Below are 23,183 nucleotides of genomic sequence, written 5' to 3' on the forward strand. Positions count from 1 at the left end.
AACAACAACCCAATCAAAAAAAGGAGATGGCAGTGTGGTATCAGAGCTGAGAAACAGGATAAAGCAGCTCACGCTGAGCACTCAGCAGCCATCGCCACACGGTGTCAGCGCCCAAGCCAGCTGCTGGGGGCTTGCTTCTTGGCCTTGTGTCTTGTTTTGCACGTGGTTGCGTTGTTAGCCTTATTGCTCTTTAAAAATTATATAAACTGCTTATTACAAAATGTCTGAATAAAGCAACTCTTCCATGTCATGCAACAAGAGACCAAAAGCCTGTTGTAGCAGGAAAAACGCTGGCTTGCTGCCCGCACCCTGCCAGCCTTTCCTGAGGGGCCCATCTCCACGACTGGGCAAGTGCAGGTCTGCACTCTGGAAAAACTGCTCCACTGTCCACCCCTGCCCGCCCCTTCTCTGGGTGAGAGTCCTGCCGATTTCCCCCCTCGTAACTGAAAACACTATGTCATGACCATGAAAATCAGCTGCCCTCCACACAAAAGAGCAGATAACCTTGCTAGATACACTGCAGGTGATCTTGCAAGAGTGAGACTGGAGTGTGGGATCTCCCCAGGCCGCATTAATAAGTTATACATGCAAATAAGTCATACACAGAAAAATCCACACCATGTCCCTTTTATAAAAAGGGATACGTTATATACACGTCTGTGCCAAAGGTATATGCTCTGCTATAGCCATGTTTCCAACAGTCTCCTAGGAAGTGACCCTGCAGGTCAGTCCTTAGTCGGGTGCATGTTTTCAAATACATTGGTAAAGGGCTGAAAATGCCTGTTTAAATAGAAATACTGGCTGATTCAGAAACATATGAGAGAAAAAGTTGAAGCTGTCTTTCACTGATGTGCACAAGAAATGTGAATGGGCATTCTACTGAAATTTCAAGCCTACTTATATTTGTTATTAATAGAAAATAGACTCACTTCTAATGTATTGGTTTAACAAGACATACACTGCTAAGGTCAAAGCCTTCTTAAATGCTTTAAAGTCTAGTATTGGTCATTCTTACCTCGTACATCAAAACTGTCTTTTAACTTCATTCATAGATGGCCCAAATGCATAAAAACCCAACATAGAAAAAGAACTTTCTAAAAGAGTGAAATCTGCTGTCAAACTGAAGCAAGCTCCCTCCTCCTCGTACCATTAATGCTTTCTCATGTATGGAAATGTTATTCAGGTCATCTTCCTAAAAAGTCATTGGGTTGGAAAAATAAAAAGGTTGTTCACTTTATACTTTCAATGGAAAATGTTTATGACAACGCGATTCTGGAGAAAAATGCAAGTAGACCAAAGTGTAATAATAATAATAATGGACATTTTCAACTTTATTGATCTGAGTTTTTTTCCTAATTTGCTTTCTGAAAGGCTCAAATTAAAATAAAAGTTTGAACTCACTGAATTGGAATTTCAAGACTCGCTCCCTGAGTTCATTTGGAGAATAAGCATGCCTGAGTATGGCTGTTCTTTACCAGCCAAGTGCATGATTCATTTCGCAGAATGTATTCAGAGCATATTTGCCCGGCAGAAGTTACTCAGCAATTTGAGAAACCTGACCACAACGTGTTATCACCAGTGGAGACTCTTCTCCACTGAACATAAAACTGCAACTTTTTCTGAGAAAATGTGGTTTTGTTGCTTTCAGACACAATTTGAGGACAGATCGCTCACACGCTGACAATATGACCAAATATTGATGTTCGCGTTATTTGGATAGCAATCCCATAACATATTGCATCTATCAAACAATTACCTTGTCACTAGCTCTTTAAAGCCTAGAAATATGTATATGCACAAGGAGATTTGTTGATGCATGTCATTCCCCACACCAATAACTTGCAGCTGGGAAACCAACAACCTAATTTGTACCTTCTTGGGCAACAAGATGTTCTGACAATTCATCGTGCAGAGGAAATCCAGACTTCTGAAAGTATTTTTTGCTCATTCTCTGGGCTTCCAGTAGATTTTTATTGCACTCTGAACCAGGGATTACATTCCTTAACCTGTAATGTTGAAATTATTCTGAATTTTATTACTGACTTCAGCTAAAACAGGAATGAACTTCAGTTCAGCACATAACTGGCTGCTTAGGTAAGTCTCCAGCCCCAGCTGGCTGAAACCCTATGTATGCATTGGTAAAGTCCTAACTTGACTCTGGCCCTGATATGTCTAAACTGCATAGATTATTATAATACTCAAAAAGGACTCAGGAAAAAGGCTTACATGCTTTAAAATAAACAAATAATTTTCTTTAGCTTCTACGGCAATTGAGAAAAAACCCGCACCCTCTTTTTGCCCTCTTTTTTTCTGGCACGTATTTTGAACCAACCATTTTGTGTATATTCTGGTTATTACTTTTCCCGTGCACATCTGCATTCCTAGCACAGTCTAAAATCAGAAATCTCACAAGATTTCTTTACAGGACAGATGAAAAGATCTTGAATATGAATTAAAAGAAAATTATTCACTGAAGAGCTAAAAATCCCTAAATTTCTCACTTAAAGTCTGTCAAAACCATTAATGCAAGCTGTTAACATGTCCAAATGGAACCCCAAAGCTGTGTCATGGCAAGCAGCAAGTGCTCTTCAAGGTTTTATACCACCCTGAGGACTGCTGTTGAGCCATGATGGCACGGGCACACCTCGACAGCACCACAGACACAATTATGTAGTTTCCATTCATAAACACCTTGGTCCTGAGCCAAAGTGCTTTACCACATGCTTGTATCTAAGCACGCTGTACACCTTGTGAAGCCAATGCAATTACTGGAGAAATATTCTACTGTGAGATTCATCCTGTGCATCTCTCTATTCTTCCCTTTACCTTCTCTAACCTAAAGGTCTGGACACCTTATTCTTCCTGACATAGAAGAGCTAATTTTTTACTATGGTCATATAGAAAATCTTCATCATTGTCACCACAATAAAGTAATTAAATAGATGAGCAAGAGAAATTCATCAACTGCATGAATCTTATTCCTTCACTTCTACTCTTTCCTTTTTTTACATGACAGCTGTTTGGAACAAGGATCCTGCTCCTCAGTAACCTGTGAAGCAGCCAACTTTAACTTGTCATTCTAGTAGTTACAATAACAGCCAAAATATTAGGAACCACATAATTTAATTTTCTATATTATGATGTATTCAGATAGCAACTATAAGATTGCAATTTTTTACAGCTTTTCAGGATTTATGAAGAAAAAACCCACAATATTACTGTGTTCACTACAACACCAAGATCACCATTTTTCTAGTGACTTGCCCAGATTTTGACACCAGAAAGATGACACCCTCTTGAGTCTATGATCTTATTTTTACAGAAGAGTGTAAAGCACTACAGATGCGGGGCTCTGCCAAGCCTAATAACAGTAGGGGTTTCTAATATTGCAGTGATTTCACTAGATTGAATTTGTATGTGACTTAAAAACTGCTCCAGAGTTATCCCTGTCTCCAGTAGCTTGTTGGATTGTGCAGGGAGATAACGGATTGACATTATTACTGATCTTGGCCAAACACTGTTGCTACAGTGCTCAAGGTCATTCGCAGCTTACCTCTGCATGTACTGGGTGATGTACAGCAGTGCTCAGCTGCGCTGATGGGTTCATTGTTCTCCGAAGGCAGTGACCAATGTTGAGCAGCTGGCTGAAAGGCTGTTTGATCTTCCCACTGCTTTGCAGGCAATATCACACTGCTCAGGGGAAAAAAAATAGAAGGAAAAAAGAAAAAACCCACTATTGAGAAGATTTATCAGCAAATGTAGTAGAGCCATGCTTGACCTCCGTATCTTCTCTTGTTCCCCAAAGGCAGCGCATGTAAGATCCTTCCTGTCTTTCATGTTACTGACTGGAATGCATCATGAAGTCCAAATTTGCAACCTGCTGTCTGTTTTAGTCATTAAGCATGACTTTTTTTTGTCTCTTGATGAGAGCTGCAGCCAACTGTTCACTGTTGTAATGCATAATTTTTTCAGTATTCCTCCCCTCCCCTGAACAAACAAACAAACAAAAACCCCCTACCCAGCCAGGCTGAAAGTTGAAAGTCACTGATGAGTCAGGGCTGCTGTGTTTTACAGTCTCTTATTTCTGTATCAGCATATCACACTCTGCTCTAGACCACCAAAACATTAGTTGCAGAGTAAATAGCCTCCACCTACTATTCAGGGGCCAAATTCAAAGGTTACTAAACAATTAAAAGCATCTACTAGATCTCAAAAGAACTGATCAGCCCCAACACTTATCCGACTGAGCACAACAGCTGGAGTTTACTGGCGCAACTTGGTTCTACACTCACTGATCTGTCAGTAACATCCATGCACTGTGATCGTCATATTATTTTTTTAAATTACGTCCACTCTGCAGAGACATGCAACAAGTTATGAAATTAAGCCATTGTGTTATCTTCACCAGCTGCTGTACCTTGGAGTATCGTTCACAAAACAGTTACTTGGTATTTTAACCTCTGAACATCTGCAAAGGTTACTGAAGGCAATTTACAAGGACATTAAAACATACACTGAGTGTAAAATACCAGTCTGGTTATGTTTTGATCCCCACAAGCAGTACACAAGTACTGGTTAATGCCCTTGCTCTGCATTTTATATGTATGTTCAAAAAATGTCTTTAAAATGAAAGAAACTTCTAGAATCCCTGATCATATTTATAATAAGTCTTTTGCAGTAGAGAAAAGAAGAACCAAAAAAGCACACATGCTAAACTGACACCTGATTTGAAAACTAGATTGGTGAGAGTAATCTCACCCTGCCAGAAAGTGACCTGTGGGGCTGCTCTGCCATTCCAATAAAAAAAGTTTATTCCATGAGCAGCAAAATGAGCAGAACTTGATTTCCTATCTGCTTTTGCCCTTTGTCTCCTAAATCTCCTTCCAGTGCAATAAGCCCGGCCATCTGCTCTTCCCCTATACCAGCCCAGGTTGTGGATACCTGCAGTGGTTAGTCTGGAGCTGGAGACATGGGTTGGCCCAGCAGCTCCTGTCAAACCCACGAGTTAACTGATGGTTTCTGATGGTGCTTCTGTCAGTGTGGGCACCAACATGTATCTTTTCCTTCTATCCAGCAACCAGCGCTCCCAGACCTCATAGGCAATTAAGGTGATTAAATCCCACCTCAAATTTGGTTGAAATTTCTGAGGCATTTCCAAGGTTATGAAGGGGAGGCTGGCCAGCAGACTGGGAGGCAGACTGCAGAGGGCTGGCATGCTAGGTTAAAAGCAGCCCATTCCTCTCATTCAGCATGAATATCCAAACCCTCACAATTACATGTAAAACACCTAAAGGTCAACTCATCCGTTCATCTGCAAACACAATTGTGACATTTATCCGTGTCCCACCTTGTAAGTCCGAGACAGGCTTTGTTGTTTTTAATGGTTTGGAATTTCAAGACAGAAAACTGACAGAATATTTGCCAGTTCTCTTGTTCAGTTAAAAATGTTGGTCTAAAGGAAGGAAAAACACTGAATTCAGTTCTACAACAGCAGCAATTTCAGTTTTTCCCTTTTAGGAGAAGTTGCAGGATCCCAGACATTAGTCACGTCTTTGGAAGAAAAGGACGGAATATTACAAATACTTCTGCCCAAGGACTTCACCAAGAGGTAGAAAGCTTTAATGGAAAGTGTCTGGTCATGCCATGTGTGTCTCGGGCTCACTATTTCCAGCCTTTGCCTGACCCTGCCCATTTACTTTGAAGGTTTTGAGCTCTGGTGGAGTAGGGATGCTCAGGCAGTTTATACTGTTGTGTTCCTAGTTGCGGATAACATTATGCAGTTCAGTCCTTCAGCTGTAGACGGCAGGCTGACAACCTAAATTATTCTGTTGGGAATTACTTTCCCTATAGTTTGAAGTAATTAATTGACTCTCATTAACCTGTTTTAGTTCTGGATTTTCTCATTTAATTTAAACAGATACGGAAGAGATCATTTTGGGGAAACTTTCATAGTGAGAATTACAAAACATCTTTAAAGCATGAAGATTGTTGCTAAGAGGCACTCTCCTCTAATTCAGTCTATTAAAAATTGTCTGAAAACAACCAATAGAACAATAAGATCTGCTTGACTGACAGCCAAGGCAGGCTATCTTACTAGCAGAAATTATTTAGTTACTTTATGATTAATGGAAACTTGCGTTCCCACCAGTCACGAGTTAGTTACGAAGCTTTGTGTAAGGTTAATAAAACCCAGAAAGTGCCCGCATCTCCAAAACTTTAGACTATATGGCAAATCGTTGTCATCTTCCCAAACTAGAACGGATACTTCTAGTATATTAATGATAGAAGACCCAGATCTGGGAGGGTACACTGGAGACCAGGGGTTTGGCTCTAGCATTGCCACCAGATGCATTTGTAGTCTCCCTTGGGCATTTATGTGACCTTGGGTTTTACTTGTGAAGTACAACCAAATCACATAGCCTTTTCTTTAATACCCTTTCCATTGTCTGCAAATTATATCTCATTTTGGGCTATGACGAATGACAACTTCAATTTCACATCCAAATGGCATTTGAAATGCCACACAAGATGTCTAGTTACCACTTAACATCACCACATCTATTTTAAGTAAGCATCTATACACACTCCAGATACTGCACTGAAGCCTCGCTTACATTAAGCAGCAGTGAGTCCTGTTCTCTGAGGCACAGAAAATAGCTTTTCTATATTCTGAGGTGGGTTGGCCAAACCCTCGTATGGCAATTCTCAAGCACAGGCATTAGCCCTTCGTTTTTTATTGTCAGTTTAGAAAAATTGACTGTGTCATTCATAGCTGCTAATCACAGACACATTACTCAACATACAGCTTGGAGAGTTTTCAAACTACAATTATAAAATATCTTAAAGAGAAAGGACAACCACTGTGTTTCGAATCTTTGCCTGCCCATTTTGACCATCTGTGTAATCAGCAAACAAATTTCATGATCACTTGCAAGACAAAATTTACAGTTGTTTCCTTGCAGACATCCAAAGAGCAGAGATGCGAATACAACTTAACCCAGCAATGCCCAGGCCTCTTTAAAAACAGACCTACTATATATAGGTATAGGTCTATATAGACTATAGACTATAGGTCTATATATATAGACCTACTATACATCTAAGTCACTTTGCTAATTAATGGGTAAGCACAGGTCACTCCAGGTAAACAATATCTGATGGACGAGATAGATGAGCGCAAAAAATAGCCAACACCAGTTTGACAAGAGCAAATCAACACTGCCCATCAGAAGAGAAAATCTGTGGAGGAAAACCAGTCATGTTTTATGTAGCAATTTATTTTAGGTGTGCCTGATAGAGCCCACTGGCATAATTTCTCTGTGATTTTTTCAGAAATCAAGATGTATTTAAAATTAAAAATGAAAGTGATTTGTAGGAACTTGGATGGTACTGAGAGGGTAGACTCAAAGATGTTAGTACTAACCTATGTATTTTGGGAAAACTTGGAGCCAGGGTAATGCCTGTCTTCAACAGATTGCGTAATTTATATTAATTACTCTGTGCCCACAGACTAAAGCAAATTCGATAAAGGAAAAGTTAGTCCTACTTTTCATCATTGAAAGAAGTATGACTGGGATGAGGGAAAAGTAAGACTGGCACATTAAAAATCATGGTTAGGAAAAGGACTACTGGTCTGATAGTGACTCACACGTGATTCAGTCAACTGCCTGTAACTATGAGATTGGCACCTTTTAAATTCACAGCTTTTCAGAAGGATGAAGTTTGCTCCCTATTCATCTTTGCCACCATCTAAAGAATTCAGAGAGTGCCTAGAGATGAAGAACAAATTAATCATGTTTATTGTGACAACCATGACTGCTATAAAACAGATACTCTTACAGCACATGCTAACGTCCCCCACACTTTTTCCCTCTTTATTCAAGACCTGTTGAACATTCAGTTCAGGTCCCTTGAGAAATATGTCTAGAGAAGCACTGATTCCAGGAATAAATCCATTTCAGGTACCTGCAATAGAAGTTGCTTGTAATACACTATTTGCAGTTACGTGGCCAGATGTACTGTTATTCTCACATCTGAAGCCATGCAGTTATTTCTTAAAGAATGGCTTTGAACAGTCTTCAAGAACAACCAGCTGTATAGAAAAATAGCTAACCGAAAGATATTTACCTTTGATTTAGTTCAACATTTGATTCTTATCCGAATATTTACTCTTTATGGTGGAAGTGGCTGAGGACAGGGAGCAATTAGGAAATTTCTGAACCAAGGTCAGCTCAAACACAGTCAATATGATATTACTGTCAAAGCTAATATTCAAAATTTTCAAAGGGACTAAGCAAAGACTGTAGAAGGAATCCCTGTAGAATAACGTGCACTGCAAAAATGGGAAGGCTTTGAACTGACACACAAACTCTTGTCCTGAAAACAACTCCTTCCCTGACGTTGTGAACGGTTAACAACCTCCGTCCAAAAAGAGAATCAATGGAAGACCAGCTATAACCATCTACCTTCCCCAGCCCTACAGAGTGCAACGTGCACCCAAGCACAGGAGGGTTTGTGGCTGCACGCTCCACCCAGCCTACAATCTTCCAATCTAGGCTAAAGAATCACATTCCTATTTCATCACTGCTGTCCCACAGACACATCACAGCGACATCAATGTTCCTCAAGCAGAACCGCCCCATCCCAGCTAAGATAAAGGGCTACACTCATCTGGCACCACTCAATCTAGGCCACAAAGAACAGTTACAGCCTAATTTTTTTAGTCTTTCCGCACTCCCAACATACATTTCTCCAAGGCTAAATAGCAAATAGCTGTGTGACCCACATGCCCTGCATCTTCTGACATTTAGGAATGGTGACAATTTAATGCTGACTGTTGCAGTGGGTCATTTTGAAAAGATCTTCCATAGTCACAACACAATTATAAAGCTTATTTGTATTCCCTGTGCTTCAGTCATCACAGGCAGGTAAATGAATACAAAGTTTGGGAAGAAGAAAGCAAAGCCAGTAGAGAAAAAGAGGTGTTGTACACTGGGCTGAGCTCGCAAGACTAAATCACATCTAACTGATTACTGGCATCACACTTCATGGTCTCTGGCAGAAGAGTCTGTTGTGCCAGGTAAGTGTCAGGGACCTGGATTCCTAAGTATTCTTACCCAGCCCTGTGGGTGAAATTGCTGCATCTCTTTTATAGCTAAAAATAAACCATGGCTTGATTTTTTTCCCCACCCACCATTAAAGAGATCAGTCCTATGCTCACAAGTTCCACTGTGAAGCAATAGGACAGCTGCACTCTTGCTAAAAATGCATGGAGGGTAATGATGTCACTTTGTCGTTTGCTCTTTTATAGCTCTCAAAGGGCCAATTGCATTTTATGCATCAGACTCCACCAACCGTAGTGAAAGTACGGCTTTCAGGCAAAATTCTTGTTAAAAAAAAAAAATAAAAGGCTTAATGAAGCAAGGACCACTAAATGTTTTAGACTCACCTTGTTGCTGAAGACATTAGAGAGGACTCAGTCTGACAGACTGTTGGAAAACAATGACATTTTGGAGCAAGATGACCGAAGAAAAATGAGTCTATAAATATTAAAACCAAATTATTCTCCCTTGCATGGAGAAAGAATCAGAGGCCTAAAGTAAATATTTGAGTCATCTGATCGACACGCTGTAGCCACAATTCATTAGGTATCTGCTAATTACAGCTTTGAAAGATGCCATGGAGTGACACAAGGCAGCCCTAGACGTATTTAGTTAGTTTTACAGCTGAGGAGCCTGAGAAACCCTTGGGTTCTTTCCTACAGTCAACAGCTTCAACAAAGAGCCTCTCTATTAATTACAACCACATCTTGTCCTTTTTTATATATGAGAAACACTACAATCCTTAAAAAAAAACTATAAAACATCCATTGTCATTTAGGGATGCTATTAATCAAGGCATTCTCATGTGTTTTCCCTTCACAGCTCCCTTGCCTAGACTTCAGCGTAACAGCTCGTTGGTTTTTAACTAAAAGCAGAATGGCCATATGCAGCCATTGCAGAAGGCTCAGGATTTTCGTTTCAGCGCAGGAACCGCTTAGCTGTGATCCCTCTTGCAAAGGGGAGACCCTGAAGTGTTTTTGCTGGCATTACCGGCCCTGTAATGATCAATCTGACAAAAAGGATGGGAAATAGCTACTTCATTCTGAAAGTCAATTTCATGTTGTGCTTCTCTCCTCCTCCACTCCTGGAAAAATCAGTGCAACAAGCAGGAAAGAAGCCAGACGTGACATAAATGACAACCTGGAATACTTAGACTCAAGATTAAGAAAAACTTTCCAACATTAAGAGTAAGCAGTTGCCTAATGAACCTGAAGGCTTGTCATTATTGGAGATATTTAAGGCCAGTTTAGACCAACGTCTATTAGGAATATTAGTGTAAATATTCTGCTTTGGGGCAGGAGCATCGACTAAATGACATCCTAAGATCCTTTCCTGTTGCCTGATGCTACAACTCAGCAGCCTCCCCTCCCAAGTTACTCACCCTCCATTTTAATAGCCTTCTGTATCATTTTTAAACTCCTTCACAATTCTTCCAGGAACTATTTGCAGATATACTTGACATCCCTGAGGAAGACTGAAATCTCAGTTACTTAGGAATACAAAAGAAAAAAGAAAAAAATAAATGGGATTGTTATCTCATTGAGAAGTAAAATACAAGGCAGAAGATGCACACAATAAGAGAAGACACCAGAACCATGGTAGTATAAATTACAAGTTACAACAGGGATATAAATCCTGTTAGCATGTTGGCAGAAACCTGATGTTTTTCATTTCTCCATAAAGCTATTACACACGCCTACTGGACTAGAGAAGTAAGACTAGTTCTGCCAGTTTGAGTAACAGCCAATTTAGTTGAGTTGCGAAGCTGCCCTCTGTTTGGGTCCATGTTAGACACCTTCACTCTGCATCAGCTAATTTAGTGCTGCAGGAGATTAGCTTTGAAGCATCCCTAGGTGAAACATTTTTCAAGGCGCCTAGAAAAGAGCTAGGTGTTAGAGGATAACTTTGGAGTGGCTTATCTTTCTTTTTTCCCTCCCCTGATAAATAAAATGGGAACTGTTCAGTTCAGATTCACTCCTTAAGGCTCCACGTTTGTTGCAGAAGTCCTCTGAGCCTTGACTTCAGCAGCCCGTAACCAGGTCACCAGTTATCACAGAAACACTGAGAAGAGCCAAAGGAATCTTGGTTAGTCCTTTCCCCTGCCCAAAAGATCCAGCACACAGGAAGAGTAGGACAAGCCAACAACAGCATGGTTCTTCCATGTTGTTTTATGGGGCAGTTAACTTTTATTACCTGGTAATTACTGAGTAAGACTTCAGACAAGCTGACTCTACAGCCCACATGGCAATAGACTTGTGTGGGCAGTCAGCTCACAAAAATCATGCTGCAAGATTAATGCTTCAGGGGGCAAAGTCAGTCCACTAGGAGAGCCAAGTTCAAGAATACAGTTTAGCCATACTTTAATACTACCATTACAGAATATAAATACGAAACCTCAAGTTAAAAAAAAAAAGCCAAAATCAAACTTCCAAAAAAAAGACAAGGAATATAAAGAAGTTAGGAGGAACAGGCTGCAAAGACAAAATGTACAAAACAGCTTAATAAACTAAAAAAGGCTGGAGAGCAAGTGAGCAGGGATCAGATGTCAAAAGTGTGTCTGTGAACAGAAATGCGAAGACCTTGAAAGTCGAGGTATAATGTGACTATGTGAAGCCATAACGGGGGTTTTTGATGTAATAATGGGGCATTGTGAAATCACAATGGAGCTTTATGAAGTAATAGTGGGGCTCTGTGATGTCATAATGGGGCATTGTTATGCCAAAAAGGGGGTTTGTGATGTCATAATGGGGCATTGTTATCTCATAGTAGGGGTTTGTCATATGATAATGGGGCATTCTGAAGTCATAATGGGACATTGTTAAGCCATAATAGGGATTTATGAAGCCATAATGGGCTTTGTAATATCATAAAGGGTCATTTCGATGTCAGAATGGGCATTGTGAAATTGTAATGGGGTTTAATGAAGTCATAGTGGGGTTCCCTGATCTCATAAAGGGGCAATGTTATATCATAATGGGGACTAGTGGGGCCATAAAGGGACATTGTCAAGCCATTTAGGGATTCATGAAGTCATAATGGGATTTGTGATATCACAAAGGGGCATTTTGTAGTCACAATGGGGCATTGTGCTGTCATAGCGGAGCATTGTGACTTCATAAAGGGGCTTTGTGGAATCATGATGGGGCATTGTGATGTCATAGTGGGGCATTGTGCAGTCATAACGGGACATTGTTGTGCCATAGTCGGGCTATGTGATGTCATAAGGGGGCACTGTGAAGTCATAATGGGTGTTTTTGATGTAATAAAGGGGCATTGTGAAATCATAACGGAGCTTTATGAATTCATAGAGGGGCTCTGTGATGTCATTATGGGGTATTGTTATACCAGAATGGGACATTGTGAAGTCATAGTGGGGCACTGTGACACCATAAAGGGGCTTTGTGGAATGATATCGGGGCATTGTGACGTCATAATGGGGCAGTGTGAGGTCATAATGATGGTTTTTGAAGTAATAATGGGGCTTTGTGATGTCATAAATGTGTACTGTGAATACATAGTGGGGCTTTGAAATATCATAGTGGGGCATTGTGAGGTCATAGTGGGGCCTTGTGAGGTCATAATGGGGCGTTGTGATGTCACAGTGGGACCATGTGATGTCATAATGAAGGTTTTTGATGTAATAATGGGGCATTGTGAAATCATAATGGAGCTTTATGAGGTCATAGTGGGGCTCTGTGATATGATAATGGGGCATTGTTAGGAGAGAATGGGGCATTGTGCAGTCATAATGGGGCTTTGTGATATCATAAAGGGACACCTTGAATACATAGTGGGGAACTGTGACTTCATAAAGGGGCTTTGTGGACTCATAATAAGGCATTGTGATATCATAATGGGGCACTGTGATGTCATAATGGGGTACTGTGAAATCATAATGAAGGTTTTTCATGTCATAATGGGGCATTGTGAAATCATATGGGGCTTTATCAAGTCATATTGGGGCTCTGTGATGTCATAATGGGGCACTGTTATGCCAGAATGGGGCATTGTGCAGTCATAATGGGGCTTTGTGAAATCATAAAGGGACACTGTGAACACATAGTGGGGCTTTGTGACATCATGGTGGGGAACTGTGACTTCATAAAGGGGCTTGGTGGACTCATAATAGGGCATTGTGAGGTCATAGTGGGGCCTTGTGAGGTCATAATGGGTCCTTGTGATGTCAAAGTGGGGCCATGCGATGTCATAATTAAAGTTTTTGATGAAATAATGGGGCATTGTGAAATCATAATGGAGCTTTATGAGACATAGTGGGGCTCTGTGATGCCATAATGGGGCATTGTTATGCCAGAAAGACGCATTGTGCAGAAAATGGGGCTTTGTGATCTCATAAAGGAGCATTGCGAATACATAGTGGGGCTTTGTGACATCATAGTGGGGAACTGTGACTTCATAAAGGCGCTTTGTGGACTCATAATAGGGCATTGTGATATCATAGTGGGGCATCGTGAGGTCATAGTGGGGCCTTGTGAGATCATAATGGGGCAGTGTGATGTCATAACGCGGTACACTGAAACCATAATGAAGGTTTTTGATGTAATAATGGGCCACTGTGAGATCATAATGGAGCTTTATGAGGTCATAGTGGGGCTCTGTGATGTCATAATGGGGCACTGTTATGCCAGAATGGGGCATTGTGCAGACATAGTAGGGCTTTCTTACATCATAGTGGGGAACTCTGACTTCATAAAGGGGTTTTGCGGACTCATAATAGGGCATTGTGAGGTCATTGTGGGGCCTTGTGATGTCCTAATGGGGCAGAGGGAAGTCATAACGGGGTACTGTGAAATCATAATGAAGGTTTTTGATGTCATAATGGGGCATTGTAAAAGCATAATGGGGCGTTATCAAGTCATATTGGGGCTCTGTGATGTCAGAATGGGACATTTTTAGGCCAGAATGCGGCATTGTGCAGTGATAATGGGGCTTTGTGATATCATAAAGGGGCACTGTGAATACATACTGGGGAACTGTGACTTCATAAATGGGCTTTGTGGACTCATAATAGGACACTGTGATATCATCGTGGGGCATCATGAGGTCATAGTGGGGCCTTGTGAGGTCATAATGGGGCAGTGTGAAGTCATAAAGAAGGTTTTTGATGTAGTAATGGGGCTTTGTGATATCATAAAGGGGCATTGTGAATACATAGTGGGGCATTGTGAGGTCATAGTGGGGCCTTGTGAGGTCAGAATGGGGCAGTAATGTCGTAGTGGGAACTGTGAAATCATAATGAAGGTTTCTGATGCAATAATGGGGCACTGTGGGATCATAATGAGTTTTATCAAGTCATAGTGGGGCTCTGTGATGTCATAATGGGGCATTGTAAAGCCAAAATGGGGCATTGTGCAGACATAATGGGGCTTTCTGATATCATAAAGAGCCACTGTGAACACGTATTGGGGAACTGTGACTTCATAAAGGGGCTTTGTGGACTCATAAGAGGGCATTGTGATATCATAGTGGGGCATTGTGAGGTCATAATGGGCAATTGTGATGTCATACTGGGGCCATGTGACGTCATAATGAAGGTTTTTGATTTAATAATAGGGCATTGTGTAGACATAATCGGGCTTTGTGATATCATAAAGGGGCACTGTGAATACATAGTAGGGAACTGTGACTTCATAAAGGGGCTTTGTGGACTCATAATAGGGCATTGTGAGGTCATAATAGGGCCTTGTGAGGTCATAGTGGGGCAGTGTGAGGTCATAGTGGGACTCTGTGATGTCATAATGAAGGCTTTTGAAGAAATAATGGGGCATTGTGAAATTATAATGGAGCTTTTTCAAGTCATAGTGGGGCTCTGTGATGTCATAATGGGACATTGTTAGGCCAGAATGGGGCATTTTGCAGTCATAATGGGGCTTTGTGAAATCATAGTGGGGAACTGTGACTTCATAAAGGGGCTTTGTGGACTCATAATAGGTCATTTTGATATCATAGTGGGGCATAATGAGGTCATAGTGGGGCCTTGTTAGGTCATAATGGGGCATTGTGATGTCATAGAGGGGCCATGTACTGTCATAATGAAGGTTTTGGATGTAATAATGGGGCATTGTGAAATCATAACGGAGCTTTATGAGATCATAGTGGGGCTCTGTGATGTGATAATGGGGCATTGTTATGCCAAAATGGGGTATTGTGCAGTCATAATAGGGCTTTGTGATATCATAAAGGGGCATGGTGAATACATAGTGGGGCTTTGTGACATCATAGTGGAGAATTGTAACGTCATAGTGGGGCCATGTGATGTCATAATGAAGTTTTTTGATGTTATAATGGGGCATTGTGAAATCATAATGGAGCTTTATGAGGTCATAGTGGGGCTCTGTGATGTGATAATGGGGCACTGTTATGCCAGAATGGGGCATTGTGCGGTCATAATGGGGCTTTGTGATATCATACAGGGACACCTTGAATACATAGTGGGGAACTGTGACTTCATAAAGGGGCTTTGTGGACTCGTAATAGGGCATTGTGAGGTCATAGTGGGGCCTTGTGAGGTCATAGTGGGGCCTTGTGAGGTCATAGTGGGGCCTTGTGAAGTCATAATGGGGATTTGTGATGTCACAGTGGGGCCATGTGATGTCATAATGAAGGTTTTTGATGTAATAATGGGGCATTGTGCAGACATAATGGGGCTTTGTGATATCATAAAGGGGCACTGTGAATACATACTGGGGAACTGTGACTTCATAAAGCGGATTTGTGGACTCATAATAGGGTATTGTGATATATCATAGTGGGGCATCGTGACGTCATAATGGGGCTCTGTGAGGTCATAATGGGGAAGTGTGAGGTCATAATTAATGTTTTTGATCTAATAATAGGGCTTTGTGATATCATAAAGGGGCATTGTGAATACATAGTGGGGCTTTCAAATATCATAGTGGGGCATTGCGAGGTCATAGTGGGGCCTTGTGAGGGAATAATGGGGCACTGTGATGTTGTAGTGGGAACTGTGAAATCATAATGAAGGGTTCTGATGCAATAATAGGGCACTGTGGGATCATAATGAGTTTTATTAAGTCATAGTGGGGATCTGTGATGTCATAATGGGACACTGTTAGGCCAGAATGGGGCACTGTGTAGACACAATGGGGCTTTAACATATCATAAATGGGCTCTGTGAATACATACTGGGTAACTGTGACTTCATAAAGGGGCTTTGTGGACTCATAATAGGGCATTGTGATGTCATAGTGGGGCCATGTGACGTCATAATGAAGGTTTTTGATGTAATAATGGGGCGTTGTGTAGACACAATGGGGATTTATGATATCATAAAGGGGCGCTGTGAATACATAGTAGAGAACTGTGACTTCATAAAGGGGCTTTGTGGACTCATAATAGGGTATTGTGATATCATAGTGGGGCATCGTAAGGTCATAATGGGGCACTGTGATGTCATAACGGGGTACTGTGAAATCATAATGAAGGTTTTTGATGTCATAATGGGGCATTATAAAAGCATAATGGGGCTTTTTCAAGTCATATTGGGGCTCTGTGATGTCATAATGGGACATTGTTAAGGCAGAATGGGACATTGTGCAGTTAAATGGGGCTTTGTGAAATCATAAAGGGACACTGTGAATACATAGTGGGGTCCTGTGACATCATAGTGAGGAACTGTGACTTCATAAAGCGGCTTTGTGGACTCATAATAGGGCATTGTGAGGTCATAGTGGGGCCTTGTGAGGTCATAGTGGGGCCTTGTGATGTCATAATGAAGGTTTTTGATGTAATAATGGGGCATTTTGAAGTCATAATGGAGCTTTATGCGGTCATATTAGGGCTCTGTGATGTCATAATGGGGCATTTTTAGGAGAGAATGGGGCATTGTGCAGTCATAATGGGGCTTTGTGATATCATAAAGGAGCATTGTCAATACATAGCGGGGCTTTGAATTATCATAGTGGGGCCTTGTGAGGTCATAATGGGGCATCGTGATGTCATAACGGGGTACCGTGAAATCATAATGAAGGTTCTTGATGTCATAATGGGGCATTGTGAAATCATAATGGAGTTTTATCAAGTCATAGTGGGGCTCTGTGATGTCATAATGGGACATTTTTAGGCCAGAATGGGACATTTTGCAGTCATAATGGGGCTTTGAGAAATCATAAAGGGACACTGTGAACACATAGTGGGGCTTTGTGACATCATGGTGAGGAACTGTGACTTCATAAAGGGGCTTTGCGGACTCATAAAAGGGCATTGTGATATCATAGTGGGGCATTGTGAGGTCATAGTGGGGCCTTGTGACGTCATAATGGGGCATTGTGATGTCATAGTGGGGCCATGTGATGTCATAAAGAAGGTTTTGGATGTAATAATGGGGCATTGTGAAGTCATAATGGAGCTTTATGAGGTCATAATGGGGCATTGTGATGTCATAATGGGGCATTGTTATGCCAGAATGGGGCATTGTCAAGTCATAATGGGGCTTTGTGACATCATAAAGGAGGATTGCGAATACATAGTGGGGCTCTGTGACATCACAGTGTGGAACTGTGACTTCATAAAGGGGCTTTGTGGACTCATAATAGGGCATTGTGATATCATATTGGGCATTGTGATGTCATAGTGGGGCCTTGTGAGGTCATAGTGGGGCAGTGTGAGGTCATAATGAAGGTTTTTGAGGTAATAATGGGGCTTTTTGTTATCATAAAGGGGCTTTGTGAATACATAGTGGGGCTTTGAAATATCATAGTGGGGCATTGTGAGGTTATAGTGGGGCCTTGTGAGGTCATAATGGGGCACTGTGATGTCATAACGGGATACTGTGAAATCATAATGAAGGTTTTTGATGTCATAATGGGGCACTGTGAGATCATAATAGAGCTTTATGAGACATAGTGGGGCTCTGTGATGTCATAATGGGACATTGTTAGGCCAGAATGGGGCATTGTGCAGACATAATTGGGCTTTGTAATATCATAAAGGGGCACTGTGAATACATAGTGGGGCTTTGTGACATCATAGTGGGGAACTGTAACTTCATAAAGGGGCTTTGTGAACTCATAATAGGGCATTGTGAGGTCATAGGGGGGCCTTGTGAGGTCATAATGGTGCATTGTAATGTCATAGTGGGGCACTGTGAAGTCATAATGAAGTCTTTTGATGTCATAACGGGGCGTCGTGAAATCTTAATGGAGTTTTATCAAGTCATAGTGGGGCTCTGTGATGTCATAATGGGGCATTTTTAAGCCAGAATGCGGCATTGTGCAGACATATTGGGGCTTTGTGATATCATAAAGGGGCACTGTGAATACATAGTGGGGAACAATGACTTCATAAAGGGGCTTTGTGGACTCATAGTAGGGCAATGTGATATCATAGTGGGGCATCGTAAGGTCATAACGGGGTACTGTGAAATCATAATGAAGGTTTTTGATGTCATAATGGGACATTGTTAGGCCAGAATGGGACGTTTTGCAGTCATAATGGGGCTTTGAGAAATCATAAAGGGACACTGTGAACACATAGTGGGTCTTTGTGACATCATGGTGAGGAACTGTGACTTCATAAAGGGGCTTTGCGGACTCATTATAGGGCATTGTGATATCATAGTGGGGCATTGTGAGGTCATAGTGGGGCCTTGTGACGTCATAATGGGGCATTGTGATGTCATAGTGGGGCCATGTGATGTCATAAAGAAGGTTTTTGATGTAATAATGGGGCATTGTGAAATCATAATGGAGCTTTATGAGGTCATAGTGGTGCTCTGTGATGTCATAATGGGGCATTGTTAGGAGAGAATGAGGCATTGTGCAGTCATAATGGGGCTTTGTGATATCATAAAGGAGCATTGCGAATACATAGTGGGGCTTTGTGACATCATGGTGGGGAATTGTGACTTCATAAAGGGGCATTGTGGACTCATAATAGGGCACTGTGATATCATAGTGGGGCCTTGTGAGGTCATAGTGGGGCCTTGTGACATCATAGTGGGGAATTGTGAGGTCATAATGATGGGTTTTGATGTAATAATGGGGCTTTGTGATATCATAAAGGGGCATTGTGAATACATGGTGGGTCTTTGAAATATAATAGTGGGGCATTGTGAGGTTATAGTGGGGATCTTGTGAGGTCATAATGGGTCAGTGTGATGTCATAACGGGATACTGTGAAATCATAAAGAAGGTTTTTGATGTCATAATGGGGCACTGTGAGATCATAATGGTTTTTATCAAGTCATAGTGGGGCTCTGTGATGTCATAATGTGGCATTGTTAGGCCAGAATGGGGCATTGGGCAGACATAATGGGGCTTTGTGATCTCATAAAGGAGCATTGCGAATACATAGTGGGGCTTAGTGACATCACAGCATGGAATTGTGACTTCATAAAGGGGCTTTGTGGACTCATTATAGGGCATTGTGAGGTCATAGTAGGGCCTTGTGAGGTCATAATGGGGCATTGTGATGTCATAAACGAGTACTGTGAAATCATAATGAAGGTTCTTGATGTCATAATGGGGCATTGTGAAATCATAATGGGGCTTTATCAAGTCATATTGGGGCTCTATGATGTCATAATGGGGCATTGTTAAACCAGAATGGGGCATTGTGCAGTCATAATGGGGCTTTGTGAAATCATAAAGGGACGCCGTGAAAGCATAGTGGGGAACTGTGACTTCATAAAGGATATTTGTGGACTCATAATAGGGCATTGTGATATCATAGTGGGCATCGTAAGGTCATAGTGGGGCCTTCTGAGGTTATAATGGGGCATTGTGGGGTCATAATGAAGGTTTTTGATGTAATAATGGGGCTTTGTGATATCATAAAAGGGCATTGTGAATACATAAGGGGCTTCGAAATATCACAGTGGGGCATTGTGATGTCATAGTGAGGAACTGTGAGATCATAATGAAGGTTTTTGATGTCATAATGGGGCACTGTGAGATCATAATGGAGTTTTTTCAAGTCATAGTGGGGCTCTGTGATGTCATAATGGGACTCTGTTATGCCAGAATGGGGCATTGTGCAGTCTTAATGGGGCTTTGTGAAATCATAAAGGGGCACTGTGAATACATAGTGGGGCTTTGTGACATCATAGTGGGGAACTGTGGCTTCATAAAGGGGCTTTGTGGACTCATAATAGGGCATTGTGATAACATAGTGGGGCATCGTAAGGTCATAATGGGGCATTGTGATGTCATAGTGGGGCCATGTGATGTCATAATGAAGGTTTTTGATGTAATAATGGGGCACTGTGAGATCATAATGGAGTTTTATCAAGTCATAGTGGGGCTCTGTGATGTCAGAATGGGGCACTGTTATGCCAGAATGGGGCATTGTGCAGTCATAACGAGGCTTTGTGAAATCATAAAGGGACACTGTGAATACGTAGTGGGGCTTTGTGACATCATAGTGGGGAACAGTGACTTCATAAAGGGGCTTTGTGGACTCATTATTGGGCATTGTGAGGTCATAGTGGGGCCTTTTGAGGTCATAATGGGGCATCGTGATGTCATAACGGGGTACTGTGAAATCATAATGAAGGTTTTTGATGTCATAATAGGGCACTGTGAGATCATAATGGAGTTTTATCAAGTCATAGTGGGGCTCTGTGATGTCATAATGGGACTCTGTTATGCCAGAATGGGGCATTGTGCAGACATAATGGGGCTTTGTGATATCATAAAGAGCCACTGTGAATACGTTGTGGGGAACTGTGACTTCATAAAGGGTCTTTGTGGACTCATAGTAGGGCAATGTGATATTATAGTGGGGCATCGTAAGGTCATAATGTGGCAGTGTGATGTCATAACGGGGTCGTGTGAAATCATAATGAAGGTTTTTTGATGTCATAATGGGGCATTGTAAAAGCATATTGGGGCTTTATCGAGTCATATTGGGGCTCTGTGATGTCATAATGGGGCATTTTTAGGAGAGAATGGGGCATTGTGCATTCATAATGGGGCTTTGTGATATCATAAAGGGGCACTGTGAATACATAGTGGGGTCCTGTGACTTCATAAAGGGGCTTTGTGGACTCATAATAGGGCATTGTGATATCATAGTCGGCATCGTGAGGTCATAGTGAGGCCTTGTGAGGTCATAATGGGGCACTGTGATGTCATAATGGGATACTGTGAAATCTCAATGAAGGTTTTTGATGTCATAATGGGGCACTGTGAGATCATAATGGAGTTTTATCAAGTCATAGTGGGGCTCTGTGATGTCATAATGGGGAACTGTTAGGCCAGGATGAGGCATTGTGCAGACATAATTGGGCTTTGTGATATCATAAAGGGACACTGTGAATACATAGTGGGGCTTTGTGACATCATAGTGGGGAACTGTGACTTCATAAAGGCGCTTAGTGGACTCATAATAGGGCACTGTGATATCATAGTGGGGGCATGGTAAGGTCATAATGGGGTAGTGTGATGTCATAACGGGGTACTATGAAATCATAATGAAGGTTTTTGATGTCATAATGGGGCATTGTTAAATCATAATGGAGTTTTATCAATTCATTATGGGGCTCTGTGATGTCATAATGGTGCATTGTGCGGTCATAATGGGGCTTTGTGATATCATAAAGTGGCACTGTGAATACATAGTGGGGAACTGTGACTTCATAAAGGGGCTTTGTGGACTCATTATAGGGCATTGTGAGGTCATAGTGGGGCCTTGTGAGGTCATAATGGGGCATCGTGATGTCATAACGGGTACTGTGAAATCATAATGAAGGTTTTTGATGTCATAATGGGGGATTGTAAAAGCATAATGGGGCTTTGTGCTGTCATATTGGGGCTCTCTGATGTCATAATGGGACATTGTTAGGCCAGAATGGGGCATTGTGCAGTCATAATGGGGCTTTGTGATATCATAAAGGGGCATTGTGAATACATAGTGGGGCTTTGAAATATCATAGTGGGGCATTGTGAGGTTATAGTGGGGCCTTGTGAGGTCATAATGGGGCACTGTGATGTCATAACGGGATACTGTGAAATCATAATGAAGGTTTTTGATGTCATAATGGGGCACTGTGAGATCATAATGGAGTTTTATCAAGTCATAGTGGGGCTCTGTGATGTCATAATGGGGCACTGTTATGCAAGAACGGGGCATTGTGCAGTCTTAATGGGGCTTTGTGAAATCATAAAGGGACACTGTGAATACATAGTGGGGCTTTGTGACATCATAGTGGGGAACTGTGACTTCATAAAGGGGCTTTGTGGACTCATTATAGGGCATTGTGATATCATAGTGGGGCCTTGTGAGGTCATAATGGGGCATCGTGATGTCATAACGGGGTACTGTGAAATCATAATGAAGGTTCTTGATGTCATAATGGGGCACTGTGAGATCATAACGGAGTTTTATCAAGTCATAGTGAGGCTCTGTGATGTCACAATGGGACTCTGTTATGCCAGAATGGGGCATTGTGCAGTCATAATGGGGCTTTGTGAAATCATAAAGGGACACTGTGAATACATAGTGGGGCTTTGTGACATCATAGTGGGGAACTGTGACTTCATAAAGGGGCTTTGTGGACTCATAATAGGGCATTGTGAGGTCATAGTGGGGCCTTGTGAGGTCATAATGGGGCATCGTGATGTCATAACGGGGCATTGTGATGGCATAGTGGGGCTCTGTGAGGTCATAATGAAGGTTTTTGATGTCATAATGGGGCATTATGAGGTCATAATGGAGCTTTATGAGGTCGTAGTGGGGCTCTGTGATGTGATAATGGGGCATTGTTATGCCAGAATGGGGCATTGTGCAGTCATAATGGGGCTTTGTGATATCATAAAGGAGTATTGCGAATACATAGCGGGGCTCTGTGACATCACAGTGTGGAATTGTGACTTCATAAAGGCGCTTTGTGGACCCAGAATATGGCATTGTGATATCATAGTGGGGCATGGTGAGGTCATAGTGGGGTCTTGTGAGGTCATAATGGGGCAGTGTGAGGTCATAATGAAGGTTTTTGATGTAATAATGGGGCTTTGTGTTACCATAAAGGGGCTTTGTGAATACATAGTGGGGCTTTGAAATATCATAGTAGGGCATTGTGAGGTTATAGTGGGGCCTTGTGAG

At 41.7% G+C, this 23,183-nt stretch overlaps 1 long non-coding RNA gene across 13 annotated transcripts in view; it reads right to left on the bottom strand.

Annotated features, from left to right (window-relative positions):
• LOC142056022 (uncharacterized) overlaps positions 1-23,183 on the bottom strand; it is a 188,770-nt gene that overhangs the window by 55,534 nt on the left and 110,053 nt on the right. For 12 of the 13 annotated variants that reach the window (XR_012660173.1, XR_012660171.1, XR_012660172.1 and 9 more), the window contains exon 2: positions 3,554-3,690. The exons of the other annotated variant lie outside the window; for it this stretch is intronic. This is a non-coding gene — a long non-coding RNA (uncharacterized LOC142056022). The remainder of the gene's footprint in view (positions 1-3,553; positions 3,691-23,183) is intronic. 13 annotated transcript variants of the gene reach the window in all.

This window comes from Phalacrocorax aristotelis, chromosome 4 (genome assembly GCF_949628215.1).
Source record: "Phalacrocorax aristotelis chromosome 4, bGulAri2.1, whole genome shotgun sequence".
Classification (NCBI taxonomy): domain Eukaryota; kingdom Metazoa; phylum Chordata; class Aves; order Suliformes; family Phalacrocoracidae; genus Phalacrocorax; species Phalacrocorax aristotelis.